The 15,872-nt window shown below is 40.1% G+C and overlaps 1 protein-coding gene across 1 annotated transcript in view; it reads right to left on the bottom strand.

Annotated features, from left to right (window-relative positions):
- The window catches only part of TFAP2B (transcription factor AP-2 beta), a 343,214-nt gene that overhangs the window by 52,386 nt on the left and 274,956 nt on the right, over positions 1-15,872 (bottom strand). The window contains exons 15-17 of the mRNA XM_003833165.6: positions 5,560-5,678; positions 4,779-4,961; positions 2,981-3,113 (exon numbers count right to left, since the gene is read on the bottom strand). The gene's annotated coding sequence lies outside the window, so the exon portion shown is untranslated. The remainder of the gene's footprint in view (positions 1-2,980; positions 3,114-4,778; positions 4,962-5,559; positions 5,679-15,872) is intronic.

The raw sequence follows: 15,872 nt of genomic DNA, 5'->3' as shown, positions 1-15,872 counted from the left end.
GAAGAATTTTTCATCAGAACTGAAAATCACACGCTAACTGAGAATCCCGGAGGCAGGCAAGAAGGGCTGGAAATCAGGAAACAACAATGTAACATGTAAGAACCATGGAACCACAGAAGTAACCTCATCCAAAGCCCTCATTTTATAAGGAGCTCCCCTCCCAGAGAGAAAAAGAGACCCTCTTTGACTGATAACCATTCCAGCAGCAAATCTCTCCTCAAGTATCCTTCCTAACTACGTGTTCCAAGCTGTCAATAACTCAATGTGTGCATGGAACCACTTAATCTCTCTGGACCTACATTTTCTTCCTAAGGTAAAGGGAGAATGAGTCTTTGCCTTGCTTATATCACAGAATTGTTGTAATACAATATTGTATGTAAAAGATCTTTGAAAAGAATATATTGTTGTGGAAATTTCAGATGGCATCATTACCTGATAAAAACTACTTAGATCAAAAATCCTATCAAAGTCCAACCTAGGGGCCCCTAGGCTCAGCACAAAAAGTACCGCTCAGTCCTGTTAGCCTTTGGGGCTCAGGCTGACTCACCACAAGCTTGGAATCCTGGCTTTCTGCCTGTGTATATATTTATGCATCAAGAATTATACATACTTGGTACCTGGGTGCTCATCTCCAGAGGATGCCAGTTTACTTGAATGCCAAAATTAAAGTCTCAGGGTGGTCTTTAGTCTCCTGGGATAAACTGGGCGATCAGAAGATAAACTACAGACAACGTTTTGATTCTTGACCAAATCCAGACATTTCAGCTTTGGAAATGCGCCCATCTACCCAGCATGTGTCAGAACAAAGAAACAGCAAATAGAAATGAGAAGGGCATTTGAAACAGATTCCCACACCTGCAACCTTATGGCACCTAGAGAGATAGTTTATTCTACTGACTAATTAAAATCCACCAATTGAGTATGAATACAGATTTTCTCTCTATTGTCATACCAGAAAGTCTGCAGGCACAGACCAAGGGCTGTGCTAAAGGCTCTGGCCTGCATTTTTATATTTATTCTCTGTAACAGCCCTGTAGGTGGTTCTCCCGGTTGGCAAACATAACAATACTAATTTACCTTTATTCATCATTTACTTGGTACTTTTTTCATTTACTTGGAAGACTGAGGTAGGTGTTATATGTGTGATTACTTAATCCTCACAAATGCCCTATTAGATCGTTACACTCATGGCCCCCATTTGAAGTATCAGGCAACTGAAGCTCAGAGAGTGTAAGTAACTTATTCTATTGTATAAGTAAGCAAATTATACAATTAGCAAGTGATGGAATTGGTGCTGAATCTGAAGTCTCAGTGACTCCAAAGCCAGCACTCCTAGCCCCTGCACCAGAAAAATGTGGGCATTTGAAGTGTCCTACATCAACATCATCTTCTCCTCTTGATTCAGGAATGGGAGCACAAATAGGTGAGTCAGAAAGTTGCCTCACCAGCTCAGTTCCTGGGTAGAAGAAGCACAGACAGAACCAGACTCTATGCAACATCAGGGAGTATGGTTGAATTATTTTCTCAGCTCCTAAATTGAAAGCATCTCCTTTCCTTATGTGTCTGGCAATGGAACCAAAGAGAAGTAGGAGAAGTGGCCTGTGGAACCAACTGTTCCTCTGTATCCACAGGCCATACCCTCACTCCTCCTGGAATGAGTCAACGACAGGGTCTGCTGAAAGTCTTGGCAAATAGATGCATGCTGAAGTATAGACAAATACATAAGGAAGCCATTTATGGAAACATAACTGACACAGTGATTTAGGTTTTCAAATGAATTTCTGATGTTTATCTTTATGAGGCTGTTAGCACACTGTAAACATTACTTTTGATATAATCTCCCATATATTGCAACTGGGTGATGGCTGAATTCTAAGTTACAATGAAAGTATTGTGCAGAGTGGTATTTGATCCAGGAGATAATAGCAATGCTAACTGCTGCGTTCAGGTGGAGCGTAATTAATAAATTAACTAGGAAATAGAATCACAGCTTTTTTTCTCAAAAAAAAGACACAACAGAATCTGACTCAAGCAAACCATGAACAAGTAAACTATCTCAGCATATGTTTAAAAAATTCACTCAACATTAACATGCTTGAGTAACAGCTTGAACAAAATAAGCTGGTTTCCTTCCACCATATTTGTTCTGAGCCACAAGCACACTAGGTTGGTTGGTTTGTTTGCTTGTTTTTGTTTGTTTGTTTTTTAACTGCTGATTTCACTGTTTAATAATACTTCTTCACCAGGATTATTAAACCTACCAACTAGAATTTGATGTCAGTTTCAGATGCTAGGGAGAATTGAAAGAAAATAAGTTCTTCTGTCTTAAAGATACCCTATGCATTTGCGAACACAGGAGCCAAGGGCCCTCCTGGGTGTGGATGCATGATAAAGCTACTCAGCCCTAAGAGATGGTTAAAGGGTTGAGCTCTGAGCACTGAGATGCAAGGACAGAACAGTATCTCATCAGGCTCCAGGGTTTCTTGTCCTAGAGTCACTAAATACACATACTTCAACCTTTCAAAGGTGCAGAGGGGAACTGAGATGAGGAAGAAATGGTTATGATTTTGCTTCCCCTACAACCTATCTGTGAGAAAGGAGGAATCTTAACATTTCCTACAGTGAATAGTTCAACAATTCAGGGCTTTGGAAACTGCATTTGCTAAGTTTTTAATCCCACCTATGGTACGAAATAGCCATGTGATCCTAGGCAAACCACTTAACCACTCCGTGTCTCATGTGATGCCTTTGTTAAGTGGGAATGCCAATGCCTCCACAAACTGCTCCCTTGTGGGATATGTAAATATGAAGTAAGAGGTGGGTAGAAGGAGGTTCTGGAACTGCAAGAGTGCTGAATGCAAACTTCCATTATTTCTGCCCCTAAAACCAATTCTACTTCATTTGTTCGTTATCTCCAAAGTCAGCAACTGTGGGAATTGGGGAGAAATAAGGCAGGGCTCCCCACCTACCATGTTCTTACCCAGCATCCCGACACTTTGCAGCCAGACTAATTCCCTTTCGGTGTAAATTGCAGGAAAACTTCACAGACTTGCATTTATATTTTTATTTCACGATATTTTTATAACACCCTTGGGGCTCACTCCTTCCTGAATCTAGAATGATTGAAAGCAAACTAGGTTTAGAATGAGATTACCACTAATTAATTCCACCTCAATCTTAAACTTTATCATCCATAACCTCTCCAGCCACCACCCTCTAGTTCCCTGGATAAAAAAAGAGCTAGCCAGCTTCAACTTGGGTATGGGAAAAAAGTTTCAATAAACTAACTTGCTGAAGTTTGAGTTGGGGAAGCTTTAAAGATCCCCTCCTCATAAGTGGCCTCAACATTATAAAAACCCTCTACTGTTGCTAAAACCTCCTTGCCTTTGCAATTAGATATCAGTTGCTCCACCACATAGCGTTCTAAGAATGTCTTTGAGGGAAGACCTATCACACAAATAAACTTGCTTTCTGGGATTCTAGGGAGTGCAAAGTGCTGGAATGTGCCGGTGGCTGGCTTAGAAATTAGAAGAAAACATTTGGAGATGAGAAGGAGGGTTGAGCTGAACTTTTTAAGCTGAGGGGGTGAGCACAAAGGGCCCGGGGTCCATCCTGTCTGGTGAGCAGTCAATGCACTGCAGGCCTGCTTGCAGGCCAAGAGGGGTTGGAAAGCTCTAATTAGATTAGCAATGTTTTGCTAGAAGGCAGAAAGCTTAAAACATTAACTTTTTAAACAAGTACATCAGTTCTGAGTAAACATTATTCTTTTATTTAGTCGTATGGTCTGAGTCAGCCTATTTCCAGGACAGTGGTAATGCATGCGTTTGATTCTTGAATGCAAATATGCTTTCAATTTTACTATGCAAATTCCCTGATTTTGGTATACTTCTCGGGGGCTTGCAACTGGCTATGTGCTGCTCTCTTCTCTCCTGCTTGATGGGCTGTGTTCCTGCCAGGCACCGTCAGACAGCCAGTGGCAGCCCTTGGTAGTCCTGCTGGAGCTCCCAAGCTGCTTGGCCCTGTGGTTTCAGTGACATTTTACTGTTTGTGGGGTAAAGCCCACATTTTGCACCAAGTTCATAAAATTCATCCAATTTTTATTTTCATATGTAACAGTGTCATGAATCTTTTTTGAAAGTAGCCGTCAAAGTAGCCGTCAGAAGCAACAGGACCTAGAAAGGTTACTTAAATCCACAGATCTGAGTCAAATTCTGAGACCGTCAGGCTTCTACATTGATCAAATGTGACAATTTCATAACTCCCTAGTTTTTTGTGAGAATTAACTAAGACCACATATAAAGGGCCCAGTTCAGTGACTGACCTATCGCACACATAGCCCATGTTAGTTGCCCCAACTCCTCTTACTTCCTGGTCCTCTGAGATTCAGGTGAGAAGCAGGAAATAGAGGCAAGCCAAGTGTATTAATCCACCATCTCTCCTTAATGGGAATGAGAAGCTGTGAGACTACGTGGGGCCTTAAATGTCCCATTCCCAGCATCATCTCCCATTAATCCAAACTAACACACATCCAATAGTCCAGCCACACTCACCTATTCACAGTTACTTCCAGGCCTCCACACATCCTGTTCCTTCTGTCCTCTATTTGCTTCCCATCTTTTTTGTATAACACAAAGTTCTACAGAGCTTTAATCCCCAATTTCAGTGTCACCTTCTTGATGACATCTGCCCTGCTTGCTTACTCCTCTTCCCAGGCAGAGTCACTCACCACATACACAAACCTGTCCATGCACTTAGCAGAGTGTAGGAGTCATGCTTACCCTTTAGCCAAGTGTAGTGTTGTTGAGTATTCACTTCTGTCTGGATCTTACAAGACTATGGGTTCCTCAATGGCAGGAGTTTATATTTGGATCCCTAGAATCCAATGCAGTACAGCACACATTCCATACTAAACAAATATATATTGAATGAATACATGAATGAATGTCATAATTGGCAGCTCTCTAAATGAAGGGAGGGAAAGGTCATGAAAGAAATGAAAGAAAATCAGTCCCGCAAAATGTTCCCTAACAATGGCACAGACTTTTCTCTAAAGCATTTCAAGATCTTTCTGAGCACTCAGCCCCAAACTACTGCGGAGGAAGGTAGTATCCCAGGCACTGCTCAGGAGTTCTCTCAACAGCAGAGACAATGGCTGCAGCCATGTGGGCTCCTGAGCTGCCTCTGCCACTCAGTTTTATGCTCCATCCCCCCATAGTATCCTGAAAATAAAGAGGAATGCTGCTTTGCCAGCAGCCACAGAAGTCACTGGTTTCAGGTGAGTGATTGTAAGTAAGCTGTGGCTAATAAAACAGAGAAAACAAAAAGGAGATGAAGACTTTTTACTCCTGCAGCCTCAGAGGTAAGCCTGGTTCACATCCTTGTGAGGACAACAGAAAGAATAGGGGAAAAATGAATTGTTTTTGCTGGGTCATCCTGTCCCACCTTGAGTATGGCTATCCCAGGTCTCAACTATCACTGAGCCACACATAATGGTGACAAACTAAGGACATTGTGAAAGAGGAAATAAAATGCCTGGACTAGAATTTCAAGCAAGGTTACCTGCAGACATCCAAAAGGTTAAGAAAATGTCTCTCTCTTTTCCCTCCTTGTAACCTTACTCCATTCTTTTTATCTTTTTCTTCTTCTTCTTCAGAACCCAGAGCTGGAGTGGAGAGTGGCTGGGACAGGAGATGGAATATGAAGAAAGAATGTTTACAGAAGCATAAGAGGTGTCCTCCAGGCTCAGAAGACTTGTTGGGCCTATATTCTGACCTTCTGAGGAACTAATGAACAAGCCTGGAAAGCACAGGTGAATTTCATGACATCAACTGCAAAAAGTAAGCTCTATCTTCCCCGTCATCCCTGAAATTTTGCCTGTTTTAAGTATGCACTAGGGATTGTGCCTATAGAAACTTAGTCCTTCTTAAACTTATTTATATATTCAATCTCTACTGTGTTGTTGAAATTAATATGGTTCAATTTATTTAAAGACAGATTTATAAATGTTTAGAATGGTATGACTGGATTTTTGTTCAGTGCTCTTAAATTTTTACAAACGTCATTTGTTTCATTTCAATTGAAGTCTGACACAGGGTTGCCAATGTATCACTTTGTAAGGACATTTAAAAAATCATCTGTTGGCATCATCACCTCCTCAAAGAACAGCTATTTTAGCACCAAGAATTAAGATGGATATAACCTCAGAAAGAAGGAAAGAGACTCACTATGCTTACACTGTCAGATAGCACCTTATTTTTTATCAATTACTGTTTTTTATCAGTTATCTAAGAAATTATTCATAGAGACCATATCCATTGCATTGTAAGTGAGGAAACTGAGTCTTAGAAAGTCTTGGGTAGCACATTCAGTCATTGTGAAATTCACTAAATTCCAACAATGTATAAGGTGCCATTTCTTGATAGTGCAAGAAATGTAAACACTTGTAAGATAGAGGTCCCCGCCACACTGGTGCTTACAATGACCTTAGGGAGATGACATGCAAAAACAACTTCGATGACCCTTTATGATTTCAACTCCACCCTAGCCAACCAGCAGCAAGCATCTGTTACTGGCCATTCCCACCCCTTCCCCCAAACTGCCTTTGAAAAACTCCTAACCTATGAGCTTTCAATGAGATGACTTGAGTACCAGCTTCATCTCCCATGTGGCACGGCTGGCCTTGTGTCTATTAAACTCTTACTCAAAGAAAGAAGACATTACACTCATTTGAAACAGTTCTCTAGCAATCTCAGCTATCTGGAACACAGTGAGGAAATAGTATATTGTGGGGTGGTGGGGTGGCGGGGGAAGCCTTCATGAACTTAAACTCATGACCTGTTGCTTATTCACATCATATATATACAGACTTTTCTTGGTGCCTCATTTTTGACAAATGTAGAAGGCTTGGTGGCCTGGCATCCTAGCTCAAAGTAGATGAAAGGAATGAATCAGAAGAGACAGGACTGCTAGGAAGACTTATGGAGTCAGATACAATTGCAGTACTGTTGACAGCAGATAAAATGTTGAGGAAACTGATAGTAGTCAACAAAGAGAATGTAAAAATGACTGCAATGGACACAGGTGTTAGATGAAAAAGCACCATGTCTGGGGTCACTTAGGATAGAGGCAAAAATCTCTGTACAAGCAAATAGACCTTCAAGACTCCACCACTGGGTGATAGAGAAGAGAGTAACTGCTGTAGCTTATCAGGAGTCTCAGGAATGATCAACCCTATGTCATGACCAAAGGATCAATTTATTGTTTGGGCACCTTAAAAAACAATAACAACAGCAACAAAAACACACCCATTTTCTGAAATACTCACTGACATGGAACAGTTCCTTTCAGTGCCACCCCTGATAAAAGAGGTGGTTGTAGCTTATGTGTTTCTATTGCAGGTACAATAAAAATTCAAAGGAGCTGTGATCCCTTTTTTTTTTTTTTTTTTTTTTTTGGTGCTCTGGGAATAAAGGAGCAGTTTTCCTTGCAGGTGAAAATATCTCTTAGTTTTTCTGCCCTATTTTTCATTCCTGCTCTATTTTCATTAATCATATAATCCAAAAAACAATGTTAATCGGCCTGCTGTTATTAGAAACAATTACAGGTATGTCCACACTTGTCTTCCATACCTGCATCACAGCAATAAACCTGCATTAGTCACTGAACATTGACAGTCTCATTATGTTTTGTTCATTTTGATGCCTGAGCTTGACGAAGTGGCTTTTGATTCCTCAGGGGTGGGGGAAGTGAGTGGGTATCGGCAGCCTTGTAGATGAAAGCCCTTTCAAGCAAAAGAATGCTGACTGGTGAGGAAGAAATAAAGCAGCCAGCTTGAAATTTTTTTGAACATATTTTGTAGAGGAGCCAGTGTGATGCAAATGGCATGCCAGAGCATAAACGTGTACACTTTTTCCAGAGAAGTTTACTTCAAATACTCCCCACAGATGTTCTCTAATAAAGAACAGTCGGCCAACCTCTACTGGTGAATACACTGCTTCATTTTGGAGCAGAAGCGTTCTTTGTAAGGCAGGCCCCAAATCATAAACATCTGAGAGAACCTGCAGCCTGGGGAGCTGCTGCCACCACCATGGAGATGACCCTCTCTGTGCCCCAATGCCCTGGCCCTGGGAGTGCTGACTTTGCAGTGCCAACCACAGCACATGCTCCCAAGACTCAGCCCCAATCATACATCAGGATCTCTTTCACCTGTGCTAATCGTCACCAAACTATTAACATAGACCTGCCCATGACAGGTGAGCTGTGTTTATGGAGGGCCAAGGTGAGGACAAACAATACATTTTCCTCCAAGGTCCAGGTTCTGGAGAATGACCCATAAGTAACTCCGGAATAAGACTGGCTCTTATATATATTATTAGGAAGTATTGACAGAGAGGAAGATGCTCTAAGAAGGAAATAAGTTAGAAAATAAATGAAAATTAAGTGATGTAGGTTTGTTGAACCCTGGGGAAACAGGGTTAACTGAATTTATCTTCCAATGTGCTACGGGACTTGATTTTTCTCCATCATGGGAAATGAAGTTGTGTGCAAGGCCAAGATCAGGGGGAGGTTGGGGAGACAAGGTTGCACAAGTAGAGGTTTGGCCTGCCTTTATTTAAAATGTTGATATTTTGTTCATCATGGATTTTTTGGCATACATTTCAATTTCAACAAATAGTACATTCAAATATTATTTATCTTGATTACTCAGTTTTTGGATGACTCCTTCAATTTTGCACCAAGGTACATGTTTCTCTTGTCCCATCTCTTGATGGGACATTTCCCTGAAGAGAAATTACCCATTATTGTACAATCCTACCATGTACTAGTAAAGGGCAGCAAAAAAAAAAAAAAAAAAAAAGCATTAGGCTTTGAGTGAGGGGCCCAGGTTTGTGACCTTAAGCAAGTCACCATTATCTGAGCCCTCCTCTCCCCATTTGTAAAATGGAAAAGAACATGGCAAAAACAAAACAAGACCAAGTAAGATAATGCACTGGAAATCATTTTGAAAATGTAAAGCAATACATAATTAAAGCAATATCATGATGCTGTAACTCCTATGATATTTTATTTATGCTGTGTCAACACAGGAATATTCAATAAGAGCAGTGACAAAAATCAGCCAATTTCATCTGTTAAGATAGTAAAGAGATTTGCACATCATTATATAAAGCTTTTCTCACCAATGTTTGGTATAAAGATATTAACAGTTGTCTGTGTCCTTCCCAAGCCCAGGTACCTTTTTCCCAAGAAATCAGCCGTTAGGGAAAGAGGCAAGACTACCTGTCCTTTGCAGAGTAAAATTACATGAGAACTAGAGTGACCAACTATTGATTTTGCCTGTCAATCCTAAAATCAGGAAAGTCCCAAGCAACTTGGAAGACAAGTTAGTGACTCCAAGAGCCATGATGTAGACAGTGGACAGAGCACTGGACTGAGAATCAGGTGTCCAACATTCTCCTCCTAGCTGGGGTACCTGCTGATGTAGTGACCTTGAGCAAGTCACTTAACCTCTGTTCCTTAGATCCTTCATTTGCAAAATTGGGAGGTTGGACCTGATATCTAGCTAAATGGCGCAAGTATTATTAAGCATGTACTGTATTTTCAGATCTATGTGAAATGTCCCATTGACATTTCTTCATTGAATCTTCCCAACAACACTATGATGCAAATACTATTATTATTTCCTACTAACAGATGAAGACACAGAGGACTGAGAGAGGTCAAGATTTAAGTCACACCATGTGAGGCACTGCATCCCAGCTGTGAGGAACATAGCCTCTTAGGCCAGAGCTCAATTCCCAGCCCCACCACATGCTAGCTGTGTTACCTTGGTCAAGTCCCTTAATCCATGTGCCTCAGTAATATGGGGGCTTCTTTTATGGTTGTTTAGGAGTGCTTCAAACAATGCCTGGCACAAGACAAAGTCTATGCAAGAGTTTGTTAAATAAATCAAATACAGGTGTATATCCTCTAAAATACTATACACACTGCTGCCCCTTTCAAAGGTCTCTTCCTGGTCCTAATAGACTATGATTTTATGGATTTTATTTGCCTCTTCTGTACAACATAGGAAAACAGAGACTGCTAAATGCAGAGCATTTTTGCAATAATGAAGGGCTAAATGACTTTCTTCATTCCTAAACCACATTCTCAAAGAAAACACTGCTGATTCTCATAGAGTGTCTGTGTGATTGAGAATCTGTGAATTCACTCCTGGGCATCTTTAAAAAGGAAAGAAATCAGCACAATGTCATTTGGAACCTTTAACATCACTTATGCTCAGAGTTTCTTTGTTGTAATTATCTAAAGAGAACAGAGAAGTTTTAAGCTCTTTAAGCAACAGGGAAAAGTCACCATGTTTCATCTTTCAATGAATTATTTGGAGGTATTATTTTTCATTGTGTTTCTGACAATTGTTTAAATATCATGTCCAAGATAAAGGGTTTGATTCTTATTTCTGTTATTCTAGCAGAAATCCCCAGATATCTTGTGAAATTAGCTGCTGTGGTAGTACACCTGTATTTGCTAGTTATTGTGTATTATATACCAATATGTCACAATTCATTCAATACATTTTTACTGGTTATGTACCATGTGCTAGGCACATTTATTTAATATTAATAATTTTCTTTGGCACACTCATAGCAGTTTCCAGGACATGCATACTAAGTCTCCTAACTTGCCACTTAGGGAAAAAGCAGAAAGTCATATAAGCCCAATTTTATAGCAAACAATTTACACAGAGCTCCAGGAAGCTAACACTAGTATTCATTAAAAAAAAAAAAAAAAAATGTCAGCTGGGCGTGGTGGCTCACGCCTGTAATCCCAGCACTTTGGGAGGCCAAAGTGGGCAGATCACGAGGTCAGGAGATCAAGACAATCCTGGCTAACACAGTGAAACCTCATCTCTACCAAAAATACAAAAAAAAAAAAAATTAGCCTGGTGTGGTGGCAGGCGCCTGTATTTCCAGCTACTCAGGAGGCTGAGACAGAATGGCATGAACCTGGGAGGCAGAGCTTTCAGTGAGCCAAGATCATGCCACTGCACTCCAGCCTGGGAGACAGAGCAAGACTCTGTCTCCAAAAAAAAAAAAAAAAAAAAAGTCTCTAGTTGGCTAAGTCCAGTCCATTGGTATGATCATCTTATAAGGCTTCTTGCCAACCATAGAAGTGAACACGAGGCTGGTTTTCTCATTCTGCTTTGGAGAAGTTTCTGCTTCAGTCTTTAATTGGCAAACCAACCTGAATTGTTGTGGTTTACCCAGTTCTGTGTGCACTTTTAAAGACTTGCTCTTGGAAGATTTTCTTCCTCCGGGTGGCTGGGCCATACCTTTCCCTTGCTAGTAGGAAGAACAGTCGCAAGTCCCCATAATTCCTCCAGCCCCTTTGCCCAGCCTAGTTTCAGCGATAGTAGCTGACAATGTAATACTCATTCAGCAGCTGATTATAATTAAAAATATCAGAATAATTAAAGTCCTCAGCTTGACAAGCAGAGCCATAACTTTGCCTTCAGACATTCCTCTCTAATTAGTTAATTAATCCTAATGCAAATTATAAGCAATAATTAGTCAGCCAAGCTTGACATAAAAGTCTGCTGACTTACAGCTAAAAGGCTTTCTGGTTGCTGGTTTGTAGTTTCTAAAGGTGTCTTTTGTCCACTCATGGTTTCCGTACCCATCCTACTTCGAACTTTCTGCCAACACATAGATACTCAAAGCAATTTGAACTAGAGAAAACCACAGCTATAAAAACTTGTATCACCACAGGCGTTTTTCAGTTTGACATAATAAATTACATGCTCAGTATCTGTACTGAATATCAATATTGGGGTGTATCCTATTCAGGCGAAAAAAATAGAGTGAGCAGGTAGAGAGGAGGTGGGGACATTCTGACCCAAAGCAGGGTCTGTGATATGTTCTACATTCATTTGCACTGGATTACTGGGGTGCTTTTTAGCATGTGCCAAGAAATTGAGTCATAATGAAGCATATCCGAAATTTGATATCTCTGTAATAGAAAAGCTAGTATTTGATCCAGATTTTCAGTGAATTTAAACAGATCCAGAATCTGTTAAGTGAGATAATTTGAATTATCTTCTGATAAATCTAAGCTTGAATATTGTATTTTCTACATATCTCTGTTACTAATGAGAAAAATTCCCTCCCCCTAAAATTTAGAGAGATACAGAAAAGGCTGATCTTACAGAACACTGGGTCAATCGGTTCTGGACACCTAAGACAACCAAATACCCTACCACTAGTCACTCTATATCTTGACTATCCAGTGGCCAAAAGAGTATGCCCTGTGGAATAGAAATCAGCTCATGAAAAGCTGATATCAGGGTAACAGCAAAGTTAGGCTAAATCAACATGAAAATATATCCCTCAAATGTTATCATTGACAATAACATTCAGAAAGAATATTTTACTATATTTATTACAAAAATGGCCTGAATTGTCCCATTCCTTTTATCCATGCCCCTTTCAATGTGACTTTGTAGCTCCTCCCATTAAGAGGTTGAATTTATTTCTCCACTGTTTACATTTTGGATTATCTTGATTTTGGGCTTGTCTCATGACTTATGTTGGCCAAAAGGATAAGGTGGAAGTGACAGCGTTCCTTTTACAAGTTTAGGCCACAAAATGCTTTGTATACATCTGCTTGCTATCTTTAAACCCTGCCTGTACCACGAGATAGTCTAGGACTAGCCTACTGAAGGGTAAAAGAGACCGTGTGATGGAGACAAAACATGTCTGGGGCCATCTTAGACCAATGGACACATTATCTGATTGCAGACAAATGAGAAAGCCCAGCAAAAATCAATCAAGCTAGCCAGGCATGGTGACTTACACTCATAATCCCAGCACTTTGGGAGGCCAAGGAGGAAGGATGGCTTGAGACAAGAAGTTCAAGACCAGTGCAACATAGCGAGAGTCCTGTCTGTACCAAGTTTTTTTTTAATTAACCAGGAGGGGTGGTGCACAACAGCTACTAAAGAGGCTGAGGTGGGAGGATCACTTGAACCTGGGAGGTTGGGGCTGATTTGAGCCATGGTTATGCCACTGCATTCCAGCCTGGGAGACAGAGTGAAACCCAGTCTCAAAAAACAAACAAACAAAAATCAACCAAGACTAGAAAATCCACCCGACTGATCTATCAACTCATGAGCTAGATATATTATTTTTGTTGTAAGCTGCTAAGTTTGGGCACATGTTTTTACACATAGTAAATAGCCAACTAACACAAATACTAATAGGAAAGCTTAGTCCAGTGCCTCCCACCCTAATAAAGCAGACGAAGGGACTTTCACCTCCTCATATGAGTAAAATCTCCAGGTATTCCTTCACATGCTTATAAATGTTCAGTTCTCCTCTTGCTTAGCAGCAGAAAAGGAAATAATAGAGTAGTTCCAGTCTTTTTCATTTTCACATTCTCTTCTATAACTTCTCTAGTTTCTTTCCCTCAGTCTAAAAAAAAATTGCTTAAGGCTTTCTCCGTCTAAATAGAACTCTTCCTTAATGCTACCCCTATGCATCCCACTCCACCCCCAACTCAACCTAACTTTCTTCTTTCCATAACAGATAATATTTTAAATGAGTGTTAATATCAATGCTTTTACTTCCTCAACTTCCTTTTGATTTCCAAGCCACTATAATCTGGCTTCTACCTCCACCACTCTAAACACTGCTTTAAATAGGGTTATAAATAACTTTCTAATTGTCAAATCTGATAATTCTCTTATTCCATTCTTTCCTTGATGTAATTTTTGCTGAAATAGTATACAATGGAATTTCACCAAGTCAACATGCCTATATGTATTAGCTTTCTTTTGCTGCTGTAACAAATTACCACACAATTAGTGACTTAACGTCAATTTATTATCATGCAATTCTGGAGACGAGAAATCCAAAATGGCTCTTAGGACTAATATCAAGGTGTTGACCGAGCTACATTCTTTCTGGACACTCTAGGATAAGTATGTTTCCTTGCCTTGTCTAGTTTCTAGAGGATGCCTGCTCATGGACTCTTCCTGAAACTTCAAAGCGCATCATTCCAAACTCTCCTTTTATTTACAAATGTCTCTCACTCTGAGCTACTTCCCTTCCCCTTATAAGGACCCTCATCCTGACACCAAGCCCATCCAGATATGCCAGACTAATATTCTCAAAATTCTCAATCATATCTGTGAAGTCCTTTGTGTCATGTAAGATTACATATTCACAGATGGCAGGAATTAGAACACAAATACCTTTAGGAGGCCATTATTCCATTCAGCATACCATGTAACTATTACCTAAATCTCAAACATTACCAGAACCTAAAAAGACCCTTCCTGTTTCCTTGAAGTCTTACCTGCCTCCGTGGGTAACCACTATCCTGATTTCTAATACCAAAGATTAGATTTGAATGTTTGAAATTTTATATAGATGGAATCATGCAGTATGTATTTTTTGTGCCTGACTTCTTTTGGTCAACACTATTTGCAAGATTTATTCACAAAGTTTATTTTTATTACAATATAGCATTTCAATATATGAATATTCCACAACATATTTAGCCATTCTACTGTGGGTGTACATTTGAGTCATTTCTAGTTCTTGGCTATTACAAATTTTGTTGCTATTAATATCCAAATATATCTTTCGGATCACATATAAATACATTTATTTTTCATCTTTAGTAAATACAGTTCTCCAACACACATGTATCAGTATTCTAGCTGCCCCCACAACTATTTGAACACTTGGTATTATCTGCCCTTTCACTGTCCCATCATTTTGATCACTCTGTGGCATTTGACACTTTAGACATTTAGATAATACTTTCCTCCTTTGGCTTCTAGGACATCACTCTCTCATAAGCCTTTTCAATGCCTTCCTGAATACTCTTTCTCAGCTTTCACTGTGAGATATTCCTCCCTGGTATATCACCACCCACCCTCCATTTTCCCTTTCTTTCAGCCACTTCCCTTAAATTGTTTTTTGATGTTGCTGTTCAATTTTCAGAGTAGAGTAATACAAAGCTCTTCATAATTTGTTTCTTATGTAAATCCATCTGGGGCAAACAATGGCTGCCCACCGACACTCTCTACTCTTCATCCTAAACATGTACTAAACTATACTTTCAAACCTCCTTACAGTGAAGCATGTGGCTGAGTCATAAACAATGGAATGTGGGTGGAAGTAATATCTGACATTTTCAGGCTCAGTATCTCCCTTCAAAATCCCCCATGCTCCATCCTCTGTTTTCTTAGAAGCTATATGTAGAAGATGGTGGCACCAAAATAGAGGAGGGTGGATACCTGAATCAGTATTTGGAGGAGAGATACCTAACATACATTGGATGTGATCTTAATGAGAAAGGTATTTTTATAGTGCTAAGTCACTGGGCTATTTGTTACAATGGTGAGACACTATGAAAAATCTAGAAATTGGTAACTTAAAGCAGGATGATGAAGTAACAAATAACTATCTCAAATATATATACTATGTGGTGAAGAAATGAATATAGCAGACTTTTGATACATGTTATACAGTGGAAAAATATTTGATAAACCTGTAACCTGGGCCAGGCGCGGTGGCTCAAACTTGTAATCCCACCACTTTGGGAGGCCGAGGTGGGCAGATCACCTGAGGTCAGGAGTTCGAGACAAGCTTGGCCAACATGATGAAACCCCGTCTCGACTAAAAATACAAAAACATTAGCCGGGTGTGGTGGCAGGCGCCTGTAATCCCAGCTATTCGGGAGGCTGAGACAGGAGAATCACTTGAACTGGGTAGCGGAGGTTGCAGTGAGCCGAGATCATGCTACTGAACTCCAGTCTGGGCAACAAGAGTGAAACTCCATCTCAAAAAACAAACAACAACAACAAC

Source organism: Pan paniscus, chromosome 5 (assembly GCF_029289425.2).
Source record: "Pan paniscus chromosome 5, NHGRI_mPanPan1-v2.0_pri, whole genome shotgun sequence".
In the NCBI taxonomy this organism is placed as follows: Eukaryota; Metazoa; Chordata; class Mammalia; order Primates; family Hominidae; genus Pan; species Pan paniscus.
Note: the sequence above shows the minus strand (reverse complement) of the source record. Positions and strands in the feature narration are given on the sequence as shown.